We start from the raw sequence: 23,928 nt of genomic DNA on the forward strand, positions 1-23,928 counted from the left end.
TCAGTTCTTGCCATAAGTTATCTCTATCTTATTTTATACTATTAGAGAGGAAAGAGATAAGTGTGGGAGGAATCTGTCAGAAAAGATAAGGATACCAATAAAGAAGTATTAAGATGAAAGTTCAGCAATGAACCTCCATTACCTCACTATGGATATTTTAACTTATGGGCTTATGTGTACTATGATTATTGAATGAGAATGTGGAACTTTAGAGTAATATTCACAATCACAGTGTTTGACTAATATTAAACACTTGTAGGTAAAATTAATAAAGAAAAAGTTGGGGGGAAGCCTGCATAAATGGAATTATTAAAATAAAAAAGGAAAAGAGTATAGAACTATAGTGAATATGTTAATTGTAATTTATAAACTATTTCATATTTCTTTTTTTTTGGTGGGACAATGAGAATTAAGTGATTTGCCCAGGGTCACACAGCTAGTAGGTGTCAAGTGTCTGAGTCTAAAGAATTAATTGTTATTTGAGGTTTTTATGCCTCGGCTTGCACTGGCCTGGGGCTCCGCTGAGACATAAAACCCTCAAATAACAATTAATTCTTTACATGAGGCTGCACTTGAACTCGGGTCCTCCTGAATCCAGGGCCAATGCTTTATCCACTGAGCCTCCTAGCTGCCCCCATTTCATATTTCTTCCCTGACAAAAATATTTCAGAACCTGGAATATTCACCAAATTAATGAAAAACACATGCACTAGAATTGCATTTTTGCAATTGGTTTTATGGAGAATGTATTCCACCCACTTTAACGACATACATCTTGGAGAAATAAGAAATTTAAAAGATTTGCTCCTGCACCTGAAGCACCCATCTTTAGAGTTCAGGATCAGACTTTCAAGGGAAAATGTAATTTCCTTATGTATTGGTCCCCTTGGAGAAATAAGAAGATCCTCCATATATATCTGGAGAATCACTGTTGGAGAGCAAAGTCAGTTAAATAAAAAAGTGTAGTTTTGATGGGATGAAATTGCTCATACAACAGATCCAAAATCACATTTACTTTCTGAGGGTGGAGGTGGTGGTGGGTGTCACATTCCAAACATCAGGATAGTACTATGAAACTGCTCATGAGCTCCTACTAGTCCTTCCTGTCCTCTAAATTTTCTATAGAGTGAAATAACGTCTTTCATGCTTGATTCACAGTTATTATTTTTACTTTCGATATAGGGGCTGGAAATCCTGTTACCAACATTTGAAGAACATTAAAATGAGATATGTATTTGGTATATGGAGTTTAAAAGCTCTTCTGTACCTACTTATAATTCTTCATATTTTCTCCCCTGATAAAAAGTTCCTTATTATTAGGTATTGTTTGTTTACTTAGTTTTGATTGATTTAGTTATATATACATTGATTTATACATTCATTCATTTGCTTATACATTCATTCATTTGTTTAACCTTTGGATCACCGAGTATATTATATTGACAACAACATAGCAGGTGGTTGAGAGATGCTGATTAATTAATTGGTTGGGGGTTCTGGATAGGAGCAGAACCACAGGTTATAGTGAGAATAAAAACAATTTAATCAACAAAATAATGAATCCCAACCATTGATTACTGCCTATGTGACTGCAATGAAGAAATTATAATTGGCTTTCTTGTCTTTTCATTTTCTAGCCTGAATAGTCATTGACATTTCTACATTAGCTTCAGTCCAGATAGAGATGGAGATGGAGACAGAGACAGAGATGATAGAAAAAGAGAGAGAGAGAGAGACATTCATTCCTCTTAATTTCCAAAGTTTGTCAGAAATAATTCTGCGTATCATTTATTATGACACAATCAAGTTCTGTCATAATTGTTTGCCAGCCACTTTCCAATTGATAGATATCCTCTTAATTTCTAATTATTTTCTACCACAAAAAAAATTAGTTGCTGAAAATACTTTTTTTTTACAAATTTTTTCTACTTTCTTTGATCTCTTTGAAATAGAAAAGGATATGCAAAGATATATAGCCCTTTGGGCATACTTTCAAATTATTCTACAAAATGATCAGACTAGTTCACAACTCTACCAACAGTATGTTAATGTCCCAATTTTTCTACATCCTATCTAACATTTTTCATTTTTCTTTTCTGTCATGTTAGCCAATCTGACAGATGTGAGCTGTATCTCAAATTATTTTAATTAGCATTTCTCTAATGAGTAATGAATAGGAACTTTTTTTCTCTCTCTTTTGAGTATTGGTAGCTTTGATAGCTTCTTCTGAAAGTTGCCTTTTCATATCCATTGATGATTTATCAACTAAGGAATGGCTCCAATTTATATAAATTTGTGTCAGTTGCTTATTTATTTGAGAGATGAGGCATTTCTCAGAGAAACTATCTCTAAAAATTTCCCATGTTTTCTAATGTTGCTCTAATTTTTACTTCATTAGCTTTGTTTGTGGAAAAGCTTTTTGATTTCATACACTCAAAATGACATATTTTCTTTCCTGTGATGCTCTCTATTTCTTGTTTGGTCATAAACTATTCTCTTATCCATAGATCTGACAGGGATATTTTTCATGCTTTCCTACTTTACTTGTGATATCACTCTGTATAAAAATCATTTTTCCTTTTTAACCTTAACTTGGTGTATGGTGAGAGAAATTTGTTTATTCCTGGTTTCCGTCAAACTGTTTTCCTGTTTTCCTAACAGTTTATGTCAAATGATTAGATCTAAGAAAAAACAAACAAACAGATCTTTGGGATTATCAAACCCTAGATTACTATCATTATCTATTGTTCTATGTTGTTGTAAAAATATTTTAACTAACTGGGCCTAACCTGTGGACTTTTGACTGGCTGGCTTTCTGACTGCTATTAATTGCCTAAGCCAGTCTGTTAGGGCCATTTAAAAATTCCCCCAACAGCTTCTTCCAAATTGATAAGCAAACAGCCTCTTTCCATGTAACAGAAAGCGATTTATTTAGGTGAATAAACTTAGGGATAAAGGCAACAAAAGTTAAATACGACCTTTCAGTGTCTCTATAGAGTCCACTCCACTGTATAACAGCAAGATCCCTCTCTTTCTTTCTGTACCATTTCTATTGCATCCTTTCCTGCGTCTCCTTAGCATCCTCCTCCTCTCCATACCATTTCCTTAGTCATCTCTGCATTTCCTTAGGCTCCTCTGTACCGACCAACTTTCTTCTAGCATTCTCCCCTCACCATCTAACTTCTTCCAGTATATAAAAGTCCCCTCCCCTTGGGAACCCTGGGGCCAAGCTCCCACACACATCAAGCTAATTGGTTAGCAGCCCTAGGACAGCGGCATGGGTCTCAAGGGGCCCATGCATACCATGCCCAGGGTTCAAGGGGGCTTTTTGCTGCTATCTAGCCCAGCCAGCATCCCCTAAGTTTCCAAGGTCCATGGGGCTTCTTAGCTCAGAAACTGTGGAACAATTGGTACACTAGTGCATCGTTGGTGGAGCTGTGAACTGACCCAGCTATTCTGTAGAGCAATTTGGAACTATGCCCATAGGGTTATAGGAATGTTAATATCCTTTGACCCAGTAATATCACTGGTAGGTTCATATCTGAAAGAGATGATAGAAGAGGAAAAAGGACTCACACATACAAAAATATTTATAGCAGTTCTCTTTTTAGTGGCAATGAATTGGAAATAAAGGGAATGCCCATCAATTGGCGAATAGCTAAACAAGTTGTGGTATATGAATGTAATGGAATACTACTGTGCTCTAAGAAATGATGAGCCTGAAGGAATTCAGAGAAACCTGGGAGGACTTACATGAACTGATTCTAACTGAGAGGAGCAGAACAAGGAAAACATTGTGCAAAATCATGTGATGAACAATGGTAATAGACTTGGCTCTTCTTAGCAGTGAAATGATCCAAAAGATTTTCAAAGAAATCATGATAGAAAATGTTCTCAACATCCCCAAAATAGAATTGTGAATTATGAATGCAAATTGAACTATACTGTTTCTACTTTTGGGCTCTTTTTTTCCTTTCTTTTTGAGGTTTTTCCCTTGTGCTCTGATTCTTCTTTCATAATATGACTAAGCAGATATATGTTTAATGTGATTGTACATATATAATCTACATTAGATTGCTTTCTGTCTTGGGGAAGAGGGAGGAAAGGGAGGGTGGGAGAAAATTTTGGAGTTAAAAATCCTATGAAAACCAATGTCAAAAACTACAGGTTGATGGAGTATATTTAGACAAAGGGTATAGGTGTGAGTTGAATATGAGGGGATGATTATCTTTAAAAAGTAAAATTAAATGAGCAGCTAGGTGGCTCAGTGGGAAAGCACCAGCCCTGGATTCAGGAGGACCTGAGTTCAAATCCAGCCTCAGACACATGACATTTACTAGCTGTGTGACCCTGGGCAATTAACTTAACCGTCATTGCCACACCAAAAAAATAAATAAAATTGAATAGTGATAGTGGAATGCATTGAGAGAAAGAGAAAGGGAGAAGTAGAATGGGGGAAAGTATCTCACATAAAGGAAGCAAGAAAAAGTTATGGAGTGGAGGGGAAGATGGGGGAGGTGCTGCAGAGTGAGTAACCTTATCTCATCAGAATTGGCTCAAAGAGGGAATAACATACACACTCAATTAGATATGGTCATCCATCTTACCATGAAGGAAAGTAGGAGGGGAAGTGGAAATTGAAGGAGGATGTGATAGAAGGGAGGGTAGATCGGGGGAGAAGGAAGTCAGAAGCAAAATACCTTTGAGGAGGGAAATGGTGAAAGGAGATAGATAATAGAGTAAGTGTTATGGAGAGGAATAGAATGGAGAAAAATGCAGTTATCAAGAGAAACTGTGGCCTATCTATCCAGGGCTCCATCTAGAACAGAACCCGTTGCCACCACCGAGATGTTGATGCCCAAGAAGAACCAAATTGCTATCTACGAACTCCTTTTTAAGGAGGGAGTGATGGTAGCCAAGAAAGATTTCCACATGCCAAAGCATCCTGAGCTGGCAGACAAGAATGTGCCCAATATCCATGTAATGAAGGCTATGCAGTCTCTAAAGTCTCATGGCTATATTAAGGAGCAGTTTGCATGGAGGCATTTCTACTGGTATATCACCAATGAGGGCATTCACTATCTCCAGGATTACCTTCACCTGCCCCCTGAGATTGTGCCTGCCACACTCCAAAGAAGTTGTCCTGAGACTGGAAGGCCAAGGCCTAAAGGCCTGGAGGGTGAGTGACCTGCCAGGCTTATTCATGGTGAAGCTGACTGAGACACATACAGATGAAGTGCTGCTCCCCCTGGTGCTGACAAGAAGGCTGAGGCTGGTGCTGGGTCAGCAACAGAATTCCAGTTTAGAGGTGGACTTGGTCATGGACGTGGTCCTCAATAAAAAGTGTAGAGATGTTTCATATTGAATAAAATTTGGGGTTAAAAAAAAGAGTAACTGTGAAAAAAATTTTGAAGCAAGCTTGACAAAGGCCTCATTTCTCAAACACATAGAGAACTGAATCAAATTTGTTAAAATGGGAGCCATTCCCCAATTGAGAAATGATAAAAAAAGAGATGAACAGTAATCAGATAAAATAATCAATCTATAGCCATATGAACAAAAATGCTCTAACTCACTATTGATTAGAAATATGTAAGTCAAAACAATTTTGGAGCACTCCCTTGTACGTATTGGATTAGAAAATAATACAGTGGAGGAAAATGACAAATGTTGTAGGGGATATGGGGAAGATGAGACATTAATGCACTGTTGGTAGAGTTGTAAACTGATTCAAACTGCAAGAGGCTCAAAAACCCTGCATACTCTTTGATCTAGCGATACCACTACTATATCAGTATCCAAAAAAGGATAAAAAACAAAAAGTTAAAGGACCTATATGTACAAAAAGGATTTATGGCAGCCCTTTTTCTGGTGCAAAGAATTCAAAATTAAAGAGATATCTAGAAATTGGAGAATGGCTGAACAAATTTGGGGATGAGATTACAATGGCACACTGTTGTGCTATAAGAAATGATGAGCAGGATGCTCTTAGAAAAACTTGCAAAGACTTACCTGAGATGATGCAAAGTGAGTTGTACTGTATACAAAGTACCAGCAAAATTGCAAGATGATCACCTTTGAATGACTTGGCTATTGTGGCATTGCAATGATGCTAGACAACTATGAAGGACTATTGTACAATGCAGTCCATCTCCAAAGAAAGAACTGATGGTATCTGGATACAGATTGAAGCATTTTTAGTATCTTTTTCTTACATTTCTTTTTCTGTTTTCTTTCAAAACCTGAACAATGTGGAAATGTTTTTCATGACTGCAAATGTATAACATAGTGAATTGCTAGTGTTCATAAGGGTGAGGGTTGGGCAGGAAGGGAGGAAGAGAATTTGGAACATAGTTTTTAAAATGGATGGTAAAATTGTTTTTAAATGTAATTGGGGGAAAATAAAATTCAATAAAGACCTAAAAATGAATGTTAAAATAATTGTCTTTGTATGTAATTCGGGAAAATAGTATTTCAAATAATTTAGTTAAATCAAGAAATTTTGTACCATCCCCCCTCCCCCTTTGTCCAGTTTTATTTCCAAGCCCCGTCTTTGGCATTTCTGTGCTTCTTTTACCAAACTGTTAGGTGATATTCATGTTTTCTTTTCTTCACTGTAGTTTCTTTACCTTTTTCCCTATAATTTTTTTGCAAGTTTTTTTTGCTCTTTCATGAATTATTTTTCTTTTCCCTTTTCTTTCCTTTTTTCCTTTTTTTTTTTGCTCTGTGTCAAATTTACAATTGTTGTTTTATTTTTGATTGTAGCTATTCTCAGCTCATTGCTTCTTCTGAGTTTGTGTCTTAATCCCCTGTGTGTTACCATGATAGCATTTCATGGATATATATTTTTTTCTTTTATTTGTTGTTTTCTCCTTCTTGTGCCCTATTTCTTTATTTTGTTTTTTATGTCAAAGTTGGGCTCTGTTCCAGGTATGGAAAGAAGGGAAAAGGCATGCTTTCAAGCTTTAGGTCTTTTTGTTCTGCTGTTTTCAGGATGGAAGGGGTTAGTTTTCAGTGATTCCAAGGTGGTTTGATCTGCAGATAGGAGTGATTTTTTTTTTCGGGGTAATGTGGGCTAAGTGAATTGCCCAGGGTCACACAGATAGTAAGTGTCAATCGTCTGAGGTCAGATTTGAACTCAGGTCCTCCTGACTGCAAGGCTGGTGCTTTATTCACTATGCCACCTGGCTACCCCAATAGGTGTGATTATTGCTCTTTTTATCTGAGCTCTGGTCCTTACTGTGAAAGAACCCCTGGTACCTTTATATTGGAATCGATATTGCTCCCCCAAACTGCTATCTTGTGACCAGAAAAGATACTATTTTTCAGGGTCCCCAATCCCTTGAAACAAAAAGAACCTTTTCCTCAAAGCTACTACTCCTTCTTGACTGAAAGTGCAATATTCTTTTCCCTGAACTATCACCTAGAAGTGGGTACAGGAAATGGATTTGCTAAACATTGTCTTTTCATATATCAACTGATAGCACAGCATCACTTATAATCTCTATTTGACCAGTTGCAAGGTTCCCTTACTGTCTCAGGCTTGAAAGTTCACATTCTGTTACTACAACTTATTGCCCCAACTAATGTTTCATCTAGGAGGGCTTTCAAGAAGTACTGAGCTCGGGGTAACAGTTTTCTTTTGCCAACTTCCTAAATTGTCTTAGACTATCTCACTCTGACCTTTTGTTACTCTTTTACTCCAGAATTAGATTTGAGGTATTATTTTAAAGTTTTTTTGTAGGGGAATATTCAGAGAGCTCAGCTGAATGTTCTTTTTTGTTTGTTTGCTTGTTTGTTTTTTTATTCTGCCAACTTGAGTCCACCAGATATCCTCATTGTTACTTTTTCAATAGCTAAGTAATCCTACCCCAATCAACAATGTAAGAGTGATAGGAATGTGAAAAATTAATAGTAACTTGTTGGTTTCTTTGTTTGTTTTGGGTGGGTTAGCAATGTCATAAATTAAAAGAATTTGGAAAAAAAAATCTTATTCTAAATCAGACTTGCCTCAGGCCAATTCTTTGATTCAGGCTTAGGGTTAGAAAGTAATGAAACATGCATGCATCATAAAATATATTAAAAATAACTTCAATCAGAATTATGAAAATAATGTGACTTTTATTATTAAAATACCTCTAAATAAGATGCAAAGTTTCTCCTATTTACCTCCACATATTTCAGGAAATCAATAAAATTGTGTCATAACACTATCCCTACCTGCCAATAGGGAATTTGCTAAACACACTGAAATATTTCTATAGACAGGGACATTTCTGCTTCTAATGGAAAGGAAACCAAACCACTGTTGAAGGAAACAGTTTTCCACAGCTTTAATAAGAAGCCAACAGAGCTTATTAAAAATAGGTGTCACTTCTACCATGGTACATCACTCAGTGGAAAGGGGCAAGTATTTTTGTAGAAGACCTTACAATTCTTACATAAGCATCACTGAGAAAGTAGATTGATATTAATTTTACAAACTTCCAGTATCTCTGAGATATCTCTGCCACATGTGCTCTTTGAGTTTGAGGTCACTCAACTTTGGACTCTGCATGGAGTCCTCTAACAAATATAGAGAGGTGTTTGTTTCAATCATTGTATGAAGCCATCTTATAATAAAAACTTTCTAAAAGCAAAATAAAAGTATGCAAACAACTTTCTTGCAGTGTGAAAAATGTAAATGTCTGAGGCATCTTCTAAATAAATGTATCTCAGGATATAAAAATAACAATGGAAACACTAGGGATATCATGTTCAAGACACAAAGATGATGTCTCCATATCCATCAGTGAAACTGATCATTTTTTCATACATTTCAAATGTAATATTTTTAAATGTTGTGTGTATGTATATATATATGTATGTATATATACATACATACACACACATGTGTGTGTGTGTATTGGGGGGGGCAGGACAATGAGTGTTAAGTGATTTGCCCAGGGTCACACAGTTAATAAGTGTCAAGTTTCTGAGGCCAAATTTGAACTCAGGTCCTCCCGAATCCAGGGCTGGTGCTTCATCCAGTGCACCACCTAGTTGCATCTAATTTTCTTTAGAAGTCAAAAACCTATTGGCAAGCAACAAAGTTTTGAGGTCCTAAATCTTCTGTTTTTTCTTCTTCTTTCCTACACATGGATAATTGAAAACTGCCATTTTGCCAATATAGACTTTTTCTATAAATGATGTAAGTGTGTCTGCAGACATATTTAAACTGGCATATGAATAAATGCATATACATATATAGTGAATGTGCATATATGTACATAAACCCAACTTTTCTTTAGAAAAGTTTTAATTTTACTTTAACAAAGACATCTTAGAAGTCATATCAATTTTAAAGAAAATACTTTGATGTGTTTATAAAAAATGAAGATAAAATATTAACTGAAGTATGCCATAGGGTTAGTATGAATTCAGTCTAATTTTCAATGGGAACATGAATGTTACTATAAAATGAATACTGATATACTTCATAATGTCCCTGAGACATTTTTAAATTAGAAATAAAAGATCAAATTCATTTTAATATAGTATTAGTAATAGAAATATTTTATAATCTGCCTTAAGAGGTCTGTGATGTCATCAGTGTGTATATATTCTTACTCTTTCCTCCCCAAATCCTTGATGTTAAGGATGAGAAGAACATTGATGTAGAGTTGGAAGAGACCTTCGAAGTCATTAATCAAACCCTCTCATTTTACAGATGAAGAAACTATGACTGAGAAAGATTGAATTATTTTTTCAGTGTAGAACAGCTAGCATCTGAAACAGAATCTGGATCCAGGTCTTTCTGAGTCCATGTCTATTGCCTTGCTACTTCTTGGCCTCATGAGTTTCAGTGTCTAAATTGTTATCACTTGCCAGTGACCACCCCTGTATGAATGAATCTTCCTAAAGATAACTGGCATTTTTTGTTCCTTTTTGGTGGAGTGGGTAGAGAGAACAAATTCACACTGTGAATTTTCAAATTTGTACTCAACTACTTTCCAGCTTTGTGAGAATTTCCTTTGCTTGTGATGACCCAGTATTTGAATGGTCAGGGTGAAATCTATGACTTCATATTAGCTCTTAAGTGGAAGTATATTTCTATATTCTAATTCTTTGAAAATCATATACATATATACTTACATGTATATGTATACACACACACATATATACAACACACATAAACACATGCATACACATATATATGTATATACACATACATACACAAATATTTATTTGTGTATGTGTATATATATACATACATACACAAATATTTATTTGTGTATATCTATCAGTATCTTACATTATACATCTCTGGTATGCCTTATTCCACCACATTTCTATACAAATAATTTAGGCTTCTTTTACATGCATAGATGATAAATCAAGAGAGATAGTGGAAAGATAAATACATATGCTTAATTTCTATTCAAAGTAAGGTTTAATTTTATGGGTTATAAACCATAGTTCGTTTGCTTATGAAAAACACTATAAACCACCCTAATTATATTAGAAGAAATGACCACAAAATGTGCATATATGTGATTATGTATATATATACATGCATATATACATATACATACAAATACATATTTACATATATAGAGATAGAGATAGGGAGAGAGAGAGAGAGAGAGAGAGAGAGAGAGAGAGAGAGAGAGAGAGAGAGAGTGAGAGATGTACACAATAAATTTTTATTAGTCAACATTTGCCTTGTTAGGTGATGATTGAAAGGTGATAGATAAGCACATTCCCATAGATCTCTAAAGCAGATTGTGTCAAACAACAACTTGGAAAGTGTGAAAATAAAATGTTGGAAATTAAGTTATATTGTAAAATTTAGTAAATTTTAAGTCATACTGTTTCAATCAACAATCATTTTAAAGTATTGGGCTAATTTCTGTGGATAAAAGGTTAAAGCAAAACTTCTGCTTGAAAATGTAATGCTTCTCAGGAAAGACAGAAAGAAGATAAAAAAAAGAATGAAAAAAAGACATTAGGAAGATTCTGGAATGGAAGAAAGGAGTCATTCAGGAGGAAAAAATAATGTTAGAATCTTAATTTGAGCAGGCACCAGCAGTGCAGCCAAAGAAAAGAAGTCAAAAGGTTGTTTTCTAAGGGAAATCAATTTGAAGTTATAAAAACCTAAGAGCTGTAGATAATGTCACTATGAGTTACTACTTTCGGGAAAGCAGAGATGTTAAGATGAGAGACATAAATGGAAACTAAAGGAAAAAAAAACAAATTTATATCAGACATTTTTATTCAGACAATAATGAGCATTTGATAACTGCCTACAAGGCAAAAAGGCTGCCTGAAAGACAATGGGGTCATTTCGGTTGCAATTAGAAGATGCCTTGAGGAAGGTAATGTCATAAGAGTATGGTACTTGATGGTATAAAATAGGTTTAGAGTTAGGGAACTCAGTGTTGTACATACCCCAAACCAGAAGTCATTTATGAAAACCTTATCATTTAATGATAAAATCACATGAAGGTCATTCTTCTATAAAACTGAAGTAATGTGAATTCTAATGTATGAGAAACAGAATGAGCATCGAAGGAGTTGGTGCTAGATAATGGTATGAAACATTAGGTGAATCTGAACTTAGTATTTAAGGGATTAATTAAAACCACAATAAAAAATGACATATTTTAATTACTCAAATTCAGGATTGATTACTTAGGTTTTAACTCAAATATGCTAAAAATAACATATGTAGGAAGCACTATCAAGGACTATGAAAGGAAAAATGAGAAAAGGCTTCCAGAATTGCTTATTTTTTGTTAATATTTTGAATGAAAGCTTTGTATGATGATGGGATGGGCCATTTTTTTAATTGTCAGATTTTCTTTTCTATTATGATGCATTATGAAATAGAGGATTTCTGAATACATTCTAAACCCATTGGTTTGGATTTATGTCAGTTGCATGATTTTTAGAAGTACTTATAAGGAAAGGAAGATTTTCACTATTGTAGTTATTTGGATTAACTTAGAACTATATTGGCCTGAGTATGTTTTAGATGCTTACAAATGCAATCATTCATTTTTATTTACATGAATCCAAACAACCAATATCTCTTTTAAGCATATTAAATAGAAATTGCATTGTCATGGGATATTTAGGGAAAAAAAAACAAAGGATCTGTGTTTGAATTTTTTAAAATGTCCCTTTCTAATTAAGTGACTTGAGTAAGCAACTGTAAAATCTCTGGGTCTTAGTTTAGTCATCTGTAAAATGAGAGGGTTGGGGGCAGCTAGGTGGCACAGTGGATAGAACACTGGCCCTGTTGTCAGGAGGACCTGAGTTCAAATCTGGCCTCAGACACTTATCACTTACTAGCTATGTGACCCTGGGCAAGTCACTTAACCCCAATTGCCTCACTAAAAAAAAAAAAAAAATTGAGGGGGTTGAGTCAAAATTCTGAAGTTGTTGCCAGTGGAATAACAATGAATTCAGGACCATACCTTAAATTAATGATTAAGAATCAACTCCCAGAGTCTACTTGCCAAGACAAACCCAGGAACTCTGTGAACATAATTACAAAACATTTTTTCACACAAATCAAATAAGATCTAAACAATTGCAAAAACATCAACTGCTCATGGATAGGCCAATGTACTATAATAAAAATAACAATTCTACCTAAATTAATTTACCCATTCAGTGCCATACCAATCTGACCACCTAAAAATTATTTTATAGAGCTAGAAAAAGTAATAACAAAATTCATCTGAAAAAACAAAAGTTCAAGAATATCAGGGGAAATAAAGAAAAAAATGCACAGGAAGGTGGGTTAGCTGTACTAAATCTGAAGCTCTTATATAAAATGATAGTCATGAAAACTATTTGGTAGTGGCTAAGAAATAGAGTAGAGGATCAATGGAATAGGCTAGGTATAGGAAACACAGTAGTAAATGACATTCATAATTTACTGTTTGATAAACCCAAAGACTCCAGCTTCTGGAATAGGAACTCAGTATTTGACAAAACCTGCTAGGAAAACTGGAAGATATTATGGCAGAAATTAGGCATAGGCCAAAATCTTACACCTCATACTAAAATAAGGTTAAAATGGATACATGATTTAGACATAAGTGGTGATACCATAGGTAAATTAGGAGGGGGAGGATTAATTTAACTTTCAGATCTTTGGAAAGGAGAAAAGTTTATGACCAAACAAGAGATAGAGAATATTATGAAAGGCAAAATGGATGATTTTGATTAGTTTAAATTAAAGAGGTTTTGTATAAACAGAAGCATTGCATCCAAAATAAGAAGGGAGGCATAAATCTGGGAAACAATTTTTACAGCCAGTACTTCTGATTGTTAAGGGCTAAAATTCTAGCTAGTCTGTCTAAAATATCTAATGAGTGGTCGCCAATAAATTATAAGCTTTAGCAAGAGTTAGACTTTTAAGCATTTATTAAGGAGAATAAGAATTTGGTAACGAGAGAGAAAAGCCTACATTCGTCTATCTATTAAAAGGAGAGCACATTTCTAGCTCCCTTTCCACCAGAGTCCTCAGGAAAGAGCCCCAGTCAGAGCACCAGTCTCTTCTTTCTTCCTCCCCTCACCAGCAAACATCACTTCCTGACACCAAAGAAAAGACACATGGTCTTGCCCTCAGAGACCTTCACCTCATGGTGGAGCTTTTCTACAGTAAGTCTCCAGCAGGTGGCGTCATTTCAATCATTACCTGATAAAGGCCTCATTTCTAAAATATATTGGGAACTAAATCAAGTTTATAAGAATCCAAGTCATTCCCCAATTGAGAAATAGTCAAAGGATATGAAGAGACTGTTTTCTGATCAAGAAATCAAAGCTATCTATTGCCATATGAAAAAATGCTCTAAATCACTATTGATTAGAGAGATGAAAATTAAAACAACTCTGAGGTACCACCTGACACCTATCAGATTGTCTAAAATGACAAAAAAGGAAAATAATTAATGTTGGAGAAGCTGTGGAAAAATTGCAACACTAATGTATTGTTGGTGGAGCTGTGAACTGATCCAACCATTCTGGAGAGCAACTTGTAATTATGCCCAAAGGGCTATAAAGCTGTGCATACCCTTTGACACAGCAAAACCACTATTGGGTCTTTTCCCCAAAGAGATCATAAAAAAAGGAAAAGGACCCACATGTACAAAAATATTTATCACTGCTCTTTTTGTGGTGGCAAGGAATTGGAAATTGAGGGGCTGCCCATCAATTGGGGAATGGCTGAACAAATTGTAGTATATGAATGTAATGGAATTCTATTGTGCTGTAAGAAATGAGGAACAGGCAGATTACAGAGAAACCTGGAAGGACCTGCATAAACTGATGCTGAGTGAGATGAACAGAACCAGGAGAACATTGTACACAGTATCGTCAGCATTGTGTGTTGATCAGCTGTGATAGACTTGATTCTTCTCAGCAATACAATGGCTCAAGATAGTTGTAAAGGACTTATGATGGAAAATGCTCTCCAAATACAGAAAAGAAAAAAAAAACTGTGGAATATCGATGCTGTTTGTACCATACTATTTCTTTCTTTCTTTTTTTTGGTGAAGCAATTGGAGTTAAGTGATTTGCCCAGGGTCACACAGCTAGTAAATGTAAAATGTCTGAGCCTGGATTTGGACTCAGGTCCTCCTGAATCCAGGGCTGGTGCTCTATCCACTGCACCACCTAGCTGCCCCTCATAATATTTCTTTTGATTTTAGTGCTGTTGTTTTTCTTTTTTGAGGTTTATCCTTTTTGCTCTGATTCTTCCCTTATGACATGACTAATGCAAAAAATATGTTTAATGTTATTGTACATATATAACTTATATAAGATTACTTGCAGTCTTGGTGGAGGGAGGGAGGGGAGGAAGAGAGAAAAACTTGAAAATAGAAATCTTACAAAAACAAACGTTGAAAACTATCTACATATAACTGGACAATCATAAAATATTTTTATAATTTAAAAAAAGAATCAACTCACAGGTTAACATTTATTAGAAATTACAAGCAAGTTTAGAGATTTGCATATATAACTAATTTTACAATTATAACAAAGAGAGAAATATATTTTATTAAGTTTATGTTATGTTCAATATAAGTATTTAAGATACTCATTGATTTCATATAGTAATACTATCTACTTTAGGTATTGTGAATAATTCTTACAATGTTCTATAAAGAATCCATTTAAGTTTAATAAACTGATGCTAAATGTCTAACATGTCTTGAGATACAGAGATGACAAATAACCTTGTGCTTATTTTATCAATGTTTATAATCTAAGAGAGAAGGAATGGCAAATGAATAAAAGAATTAGAAAAATGTTAGAATTGAAAAAGGCTGAAGGGAGATCTTGACAGTCCCTATTTTATATATATATATATATATATATATATATATATATATATATATATATATATATATATATATAAAAATTTTCCCCCCGCTTTTTTTACTAGGAAGATAAGAGAAAGACTTTATGAAATGGTTAGTCCTTGAGCTGATACATAAAAAAAAAATTAACAACAGGCTATCAATGAAGAATTAAGAACAGAAAAATGGCATGGAGTAAGGCCTTTGCATAAAGAAGTTATATTTGTAAGGTGATAAAGAATGGATTGCACAAGAGAAAAAATGAAGCTAATGAGTACCTGAGCTATAGTACTGCAAGTATGGCTGAAAAATAATTGGATGTAAGACATATTGTGGAATTAGACTCCCCAAGACTTGAATTATATCGTTGTGTAAATGATAAGTCAATAATAATTCTGAGATTTCAAAACTAGCTGAATTCCTGGGAGGAGAGCAATGCTCCCAGGAAATTTGGAAGCTGCGATGAGGGGAAAGGTATAATAGGAAACTGATGTCTTTTCCATAAATGTTAATTTTGAGTTATTTTAGAAAATCCAAATGAAGTAATTTAGCAGCAAACTGGAGACAGACTCACCTTCTCAAAAAATTGTTCCCAAAGAATATATTTTAAATTACATTTTCTTTACAATTTCAAGTTTGCTGAACAATCAATATCCATTGGTTTCTATTTTTTTCCTTTTTATACCTGCTTTAATTTAATGAAGTTATCTATTGCTTTATGATAAATGTTATAATTATGCTTAGATAAATAATTTGATGTTGCTGACATTTTCAGTAGCATAATTTCATGAAATATTTAGAATTAGGAAAGCCTTTTTATTTTTTTTTTTTGCAACAAACATTTATTTTATTATTTCCAGTTATATGTAAGGGTATTTTTCTACTTTTATATTCATAAGATTTAGAGTTCCAAATTTTTCTCCCTCCCCTTCCTGCCCACTCCACAAGATAACAACCAGGTTATATATGTACAATCTACAAGTGCTCTTTTTGTCACTTCTTTCTATGGGGGTGGACAGTAAGCTTCATCATTAGTCCCTTGGGATTGTCTTGGATCATTGCATTGCTGAGAGTACTTAAGTCATTCACAATTGCTCATTGAACAATACTGCTGTCACTATGCACAATGTCCTCCCAGCTCTGCTCACTTCACTATACATCAGTTCATGAGAGTTTCCAGGATTTCCTGGGAATGATCCTGTTTGTCATTTCCTATAGCACAATGCCATTCCGCCACAAACATATCACAGCTTCTTCCTTCATTCCTCAATTGATGGACATTCCCTTGATTCTCAATTCTTAGCCACCACAAAGAGTTGTAAAAATAATTTTTGTACAATTTTCCCCCTTTTCTCTTTTTCATGATTACTATTGTTAACTCTTTCCCTTCCATCCTATTCCCTTCCACATGATTTTTATTCTATTATTCATCTTCTTTCATCCTATCCCTCTTCAAAAGGGATTTGCTTCTGTCTGTCCCTTCCCCCGATCTGACCTTCCTTCTTTTGCCCCACTCTCTTTATCCCCTTCCCCTCCTATTTTCCTGCAGGGTTAGAGAGATTACTCCACCCAATGGAGTGTGTATGTTATTTGCTCCTTGAGCCCATTCTGATGAGATTGAGATCTTTGAGCCAATTCTGATGAGTGTTAGGATCATTTACTGCCCAGATTAAATATATTACTCCAAGCAGTTGGATGTGTGTGTTAATCCCTCTTTGAACCTAATATGATGAGATTAAGGTTTTGAGTCTTTTCTGATGAGTATAAAATTTATTTACTGCCCTGCTCCTCTCCCATCTCTTCCCCCACTCCATAAGCCTTTTCCTGTTTCTTTCATTCAGGATTTCACCTCTGCCCTGCCTCCTCCCCCAGTGAATTCCCCTCACCCCTCAATTTAACCCTAAAGATGTCATCATGGGGCAACTAGGTGAAACAATAGATAAAGCATCCACCTTGGACACAGGGGGATCCCAGCGAAAACTTGGACTCAGACACAAGACAGTCAGTCACCCACTGCATAACCTGGGGTATATCCCCCAACTCCAAATTTTTTTTTTATGGTTCTCTAGGGTCTTATATTTGTAAGTCAAATTTGCCATTCAGTTCAGGTCTTTTCATCATGCATACCTTAAAGTCCTCTTTTTTTCATTAAAGTCCCAGTTTTTCTTCTGAAAGATTATGATGAGTTTTGCTGGGTAGGTGATTCTTGGTTGTAACCCCAATTCCTTTGCCTTCTGGAATATCGTAGTCCATGCCTTCCAGTCCTTTAATGTAGAAGCGGCTAAATCTTGTGCTATCTTGACTGGGACTCCACAGTACTTTAATTTTTTTCTTTTTAGCAACTTGCAATATTTTCTCCCTTACCTGAGAGCTTTGGAATTTGGCTATAATATTCCTAGGAGTTTTCATTTTGGGACCTCTTTCAGGAGGTGATTGGTAGATTCTTTCAATTTCTATTTTACCTTCTACTTCCAGAATAACAGGGCAATTTTCCCTGATAATTTCTTGGTAGATGAGGTGTAAACTCTTTCCTTGATCATGGTTTTCAGGTAGACCAATAATTTTCAAATTATTTCTCTTGCACTTATTTTCCAGGTCAGCAGTTTTTCCCAGATTGTATTTTACATTGCCCTCCATTTCTTTTTACTCATTTGTATTTGCTTTATTGTGTCTTGGTTTCTCATAAAGTCACTTGCTTCCATTTGTTCAATCCTAATTCATAGGCAATTATTTTCATCAGAGAGATTTTGTACCTCCTTTTCCATTTGACCAATTTGACTTTTCAAGCTCTTGACATTTTTCTGATGTCTTTCCTATATCACCCTCATTTCTCTTTCCATTTTTTCCACTACCTCTCTAACTTTATCTTCAAAGTTATTTTTTGAGCTCCTCTTTGGCCTGAGACCAATTCATATTTTTATTGGAAGCTTTAGATATAGGAGCCCTGATGTTGACATCTTCCTCTGACGGTACACTCTATCATCCTTGTCACTGAAGAAACTTTCTGTGGTCCTCAACTTTTTCTGTCTGTTCAACTTGCTTTTCTTTTACTTAACTTTTAGCTCCTTAAAGTGGGGCACTGTTCTAGGCTGCACTGTACCAAGCTTCAGGGGGTCTCAGGTGGTATGATTTAAGGAAAGGCAGTTTGTTCACTCATCTAGCCTGATTCCTGGTCCTTGATGACCCAAGACCAACTTGCTAATCAACCAGCTTTGTGTTTTGTGGTTGACAACTCTGATGAACCTGTGCCCCTCCCCCACCTGGGCCACTGCTACTCAAGCCTACCTCCTGGTTCCCCACATGGTTGAAAAACCCAAGTTCTGCCACAGCACCAGAATAAATCCCTGTAGTCTACCTCCTGCCATGGGCTCAGCCCTCTCACCAGACTGTAAGTTTAGTTCTAGACAACACTGGTGCTTTAGCTGATTCAAAGGCTCCGGGGGTCTCCTCTGTTGAGGCCTTCCTGGGATTGGAATTTGTGTTAGAGTGACTGTGGGGTTGGGCTCCACTCCTATGTCAGCACAGCAGCTCCCTCCTTCTGACCTTCCAAGCTATTCTTGGTTATAAAATGATTTCAGCCCATTCTTCTGTGGGTTTTGCTGCTCCAGGAATTGTCCTATGGCATTATTTTGATGTTTTTTTTGAGCAATCATGTCATGAGTTTGTGAGCTCACTCAGAATTAGTAAAGTCTTAATTTAAATTGTTTACAGTTATATTACTCTTGTAGATTAATATTACTATTCATTTAGAATTCCATGGTGTCTAAGTAAGTTTTACTGTTGTCGTTTAAGTTACATGGAAGGCCATGTAATGTTTTGCTGCATCAATAAAGGGGAATTTTATTAAAAATTACTATTTCCATTCTTATCTGTAGCACTTCACTTTAATAGTCTATTGAATTGTATTTTTTTTCATTTTGTTACTATTACATTTTAGTGGGTTTTTTGTCATGGAAACTCTACCCCCAACCCCCAATTAATAATATATAGATAATTCTTAGTGAGGTTGAATTGGCCTATCAGGGCCATCCTATAAAGCATTCTCATAACTGCTATTTCTGTGTTCAAGCATCCATTTTTGAACTATCAGTGCTTAAAAGCTTAAGCTTAGGCACAAGATAGAAAGCCTTCTTATTGACTAAAGAGCCAAAGGAACTGATGACTCAGTAGATGTATAAAAGGGAACAACCAGATACCCCTATTTTCCTTTCTGGCTACAAAGACTATCAGGACTGTTGAGAGATACATTATTAGATGGATGTGAAGGAAAGTTGGCTTTCACACACACACACACACACACACACACACACACACACACACACACACACATCTTCATTCATCTAAGCACATATGCTATCTAAAGTATATGTCCTTCCAAGCCAACCCTGATCCTGAGTTTAGGCAACCTCCTTTGCTTTATTTTTCCCTGTCATCAGCAAAAACTAAACTTCTACAATCTATGAATTTCTGGATTTTTAATTTGGAAATCTAGGTTGTATACTGTCACTGAGAGTTACTCAAAATCTTTGTTCCCATGACCCCATGATTGATTATTCCAAGTCTAGAGATGTCCTAAGGGATTGAAGAAATCTGAAGGAATCATTAGGTGAGAGATGACTAGCAGTCCAGGCAGGTCAGCATAGAAATCACTGGAGTACTCTTAGGAAGGCAGCAACCAACCATACTTCTTGACATTTTTCCAGGAGACATGTTTCCAAGAGCAATCTAAATGCATAATTTGCAGTCCTGAAAATTGCTTTATGTTCTGATAAGGTTTAAGTGTCAGCCTATAGTGGTTTATAACAGTTGTCTTAAGTTGTTATTAAATTCTGGTTTAGATTTTTTTTCTATCAAATGTGTAGCATTTATTCTCCTGAAAAGAATAAATTTCCAGTCCCATACTTAATTCAAATCATATATTGAGTATCTTTTTATGCCCCTCTTTGGGGAAATTCTAGACAAGTGTCATAGCCTAAGAAATAAGGAAAATTGTCCCAGAGTTCTGGGGAGTCTGATTTAAGGAACCAATTAGTGTGAGGAATAGTTACCTATTCATGCTATATAAATTATTAGAGGCCAGGTTCCCCAGAAGTAAACAAGGTACAAAGTCCCTGAGTACAAAAAAGGAAGCGACAGAGTACTCTAGCCACTTTAAATTCAGAAAATAAATTTTAAGATTAGATGAGAAATGTATCATGTATAGGCTTCAAATGAATCTTATTTTTCCATATTATGCACATGCCACAGGTTTTATCTTCCTCAAAAATTGGAAAGGATAATACATAAGAGTGACATACTGCTGCCCCCAAAGAGGGAATGGATATCAATAGATTATATGGTAACAATATACTCATGCTGAGGTATAATTTCTTGTTTATTCAAAATCATTTTAATTAACATCATTTTACTACATTTCATATTTCATTTGAAAGAACTATTTCCATAAATTCTACTAAGTAACTTATTTCATAACTACAGCTCAAAAATAGATCAATAAAGATACATTTCCTCAGTGAGTCTTTTCTCTAAATTCTCATCTTTCTTTTCACTTATCATTGGCAATCCTAATATCTTATTTCTTAATATTTCTTTTTCAACACTTATCTTTTATGGTCCTTGTAGTTGTTCCATAATTTTCTCAGCATAATAGAGAACAAGATATCTATATTATTGTTTTTTCAATTCATAAATGTAACCCACAACCTATTTCCTCATGATGTCCTTCATTTATTCTTTTCTTTTTAGCAGGGTATAGGAAGACAATATTGAGTGGGATGGGTTGTGATATATTTTTATTTGATTTCATAAAAAGTATTCCTCCTTCTTAAAGCACAGAATGACTGTACATCCAAAATAGGAAGGAGGAATAATTATTTGACAATTTAAGACTATTTTGGATTAATTTCTTTTGACTTTGAAAAGTTCGTTTACTTGTACACACACTAAAAGATGTCCAAAAATGTAAACTCATGAAGAATAGGGATTTTTTTTTCCCACAACACCTAGAACAATGTTTGGCACATGTATATGTAATATACATATTTACTGAATTGAAATATTATAAATACCTATATTCTCGAGTTCTATGCTCTTTAGTTTCCCATACCAAACCTGTTGCTTTTTGTTTTCTAAGGATGAGAAAAAAATCTCATTTTGGAAATGGTTGCTTCGATATTGTGTTCACTAAATTCACTTTACTTTGGTGCTAAAGCTTTCAAATAAATCAGTAAGCCTTCTAAGGCTCACCCCTTGATTTATTGTCTTTTTTAAAGCCTAGGATGAAAGTAATGAACCATGCCAAACTATGTAGAAATCCCATTGTAGTCATTCTTTTCTGCACTGAGCTGTTAATGTTGAACAGGGGTATTAAATGTCCTCAATCCTATTTTTTTTTTGGTGTTTAAACTACAAAAGGAGTTAACAAAATGAATTACCTATAAGAAAGTAGTGGATGGCACTTTATTTGAAAATGAGAAATGGTCTCCCACCATCAGAAGGGTCACTTTGGGAAATGTAAGTTCAGGAACATCATTTGTTGTTTTGATATTTGATGAAGTTTACTAAGGGATCAAGAGTACAATACCCATGAAGGAAACTAATTTATAGAAATTGTCAAAAAAATAAACACTAAAAAATAGTGTTCCAATCATCAGAGAATGATCAAGGCATGATCAATCAATAGATAAGTATTTTTTAAGATGTTATACTATTAGTTATTTACTTACATCTCTTTTTTTTTTGCTTCCTTTTTTTTTCAGGGCAATGGGGGTTAAGTGACTTGCCCAGGGTCACATAGCTAGTAAGTGTCTGAGGCTGGGTTTGAACTCAGGTCCTCCTGAATCCAAGGCTGATGCCTTATCCACTGTGCTACCTAGCTTTCCACATCTCTTGTTTTCATCAAGGTTTTAAAATAATTGCATTGGATATCTCTTTACTTCTACTTCAAAGATCTCTATGCCCTCAAAAGCTTTTAGTGGTGTGATAAAATAATGGGATTTGGCAGATGCTCAGGAGTCCCACCTGAGGATTGATTTAGTATTTGTTTGGTGACACTGAGAAACTAAGTACCTACTTAAGGATGATTGGATGGAGACTACAACTGGCTGGCCCTGAGTGACATGTTGTTCTCAGAGGTGGTGTACTACTGACATCAGCAAGAGAGCACCCTCAACCAATCAGCTAGAAGGACCTCCCGTTTCAGGGAGGGAGAGAGGAACTAGGAAGCAGAGATTAGTGCTCTGCCTCTGTCTCTCTTTTCGCGGAGGAACCAGTGTGACAGCAGATGGGAGAAAAATGAGGGTTCCCCTGGTCATCCAGGACTTTTGCTGTGGTGAGGATTTTATGTGGACTGCTAGGAAAAGAAAAGTTTTCTTTTCTCTCTGGCTTTACCAAATAGATCCAAGCTAGTATTTTCCATGCTGTATGGAATCTGTTCTCCATCTCTCTCTCTCTCTCTCTTCACTAACATATAATATATTTTAATAAATCCTTAAAAGCCTAAATTCTTGCTGAATATATCAGTTATTTTAGCCAGATTTCCTCCCAAAACTGGGGGGGGGCAGATCAGAACCCACATTTAGATTTTACAAAACACAGTGGCATGGTAGGAATCATGTGCTATTTTTAAAGGGCAGAACTACAGATATTAGAAAAGTAGAAGAAGAAAGGGAATTCTCTATATACTGAACTTCACTCAATGATTATGCAGTAGATGTAATCAAAAATATACAAGGGCACAAAAAAAAGAGAGACTCTGAATGCTCTTCTGTTCATATTTTGCAGAAATATTTAAAGGTTTAACATACGGGGCAGCTAGGTGGCACAGTGGATAAAGCACCAGTACTAGATTCAGGAAGACCTGAGTTCAAATTCAGCCTCAGACACTTGACACTTACTAGCTGTGTGACCCTGGGCAAGTCACTTAACCCCCGTTGCCCCCCCCCCCCAAAAAAAAGGTTAACATACTGGAAACTATTAAACTATTTCACTCTGGAATTAACAGACCACATTGATCCAATTGTTTTTCTTAAACACACAAAATCAAATACTTAAGTCAAATTTTATTAGTTTTTCTCAGATGAGGAGAGGGAGAAAGAAGTGGAGGCTAGGTAAGATAAAATCAATTTACATTTGTATGATCACAAAGCCCTTAATTTTTTTTTTCTGTCATAGATATGCAATTGGATTCTTGTGCTTTGTGAAATTATAGCTATGTATATATCTGTATATATGTATATATATATATATACATACATGTGTGCATATATCATGATTTGCAATGTAATTCTATTCATTTCAGTTTATAGATTTTAAAATACTATTGTAAGGACAGTTCTATAGGCTTAATTTCTATAGCCTGCCAAAGGGTTGATGACATGCAAAAAATAAAAATAAAAAAGTAAACAATCCTTGACAACTCAAGTCAAAAATCAACAAGCATTTAGTAAATTTCTACTTTATGTCAGCAACTGTACTAAGTGCTGGGGAAACATAACAACAGAAAACAAAACAGTCCTTACTTCTGAGAAGCTCACAGTCTACTGGAAAGGAACTTCTTGTAAGAAATTAA

At 35.2% G+C, this 23,928-nt stretch overlaps 1 pseudogene; it reads left to right on the forward strand.

The window, feature by feature from the left end:
* The first annotated feature begins 4,830 nt into the window (after positions 1–4,830).
* LOC122732818 lies at positions 4,831–5,340 on the forward strand (annotated as a pseudogene).
* The last annotated feature ends 18,588 nt before the right edge of the window (positions 5,341–23,928 follow it).

Source organism: Dromiciops gliroides, chromosome 6 (genome assembly GCF_019393635.1).
Source record: "Dromiciops gliroides isolate mDroGli1 chromosome 6, mDroGli1.pri, whole genome shotgun sequence".
NCBI classification, from domain to species: Eukaryota; Metazoa; Chordata; class Mammalia; order Microbiotheria; family Microbiotheriidae; genus Dromiciops; species Dromiciops gliroides.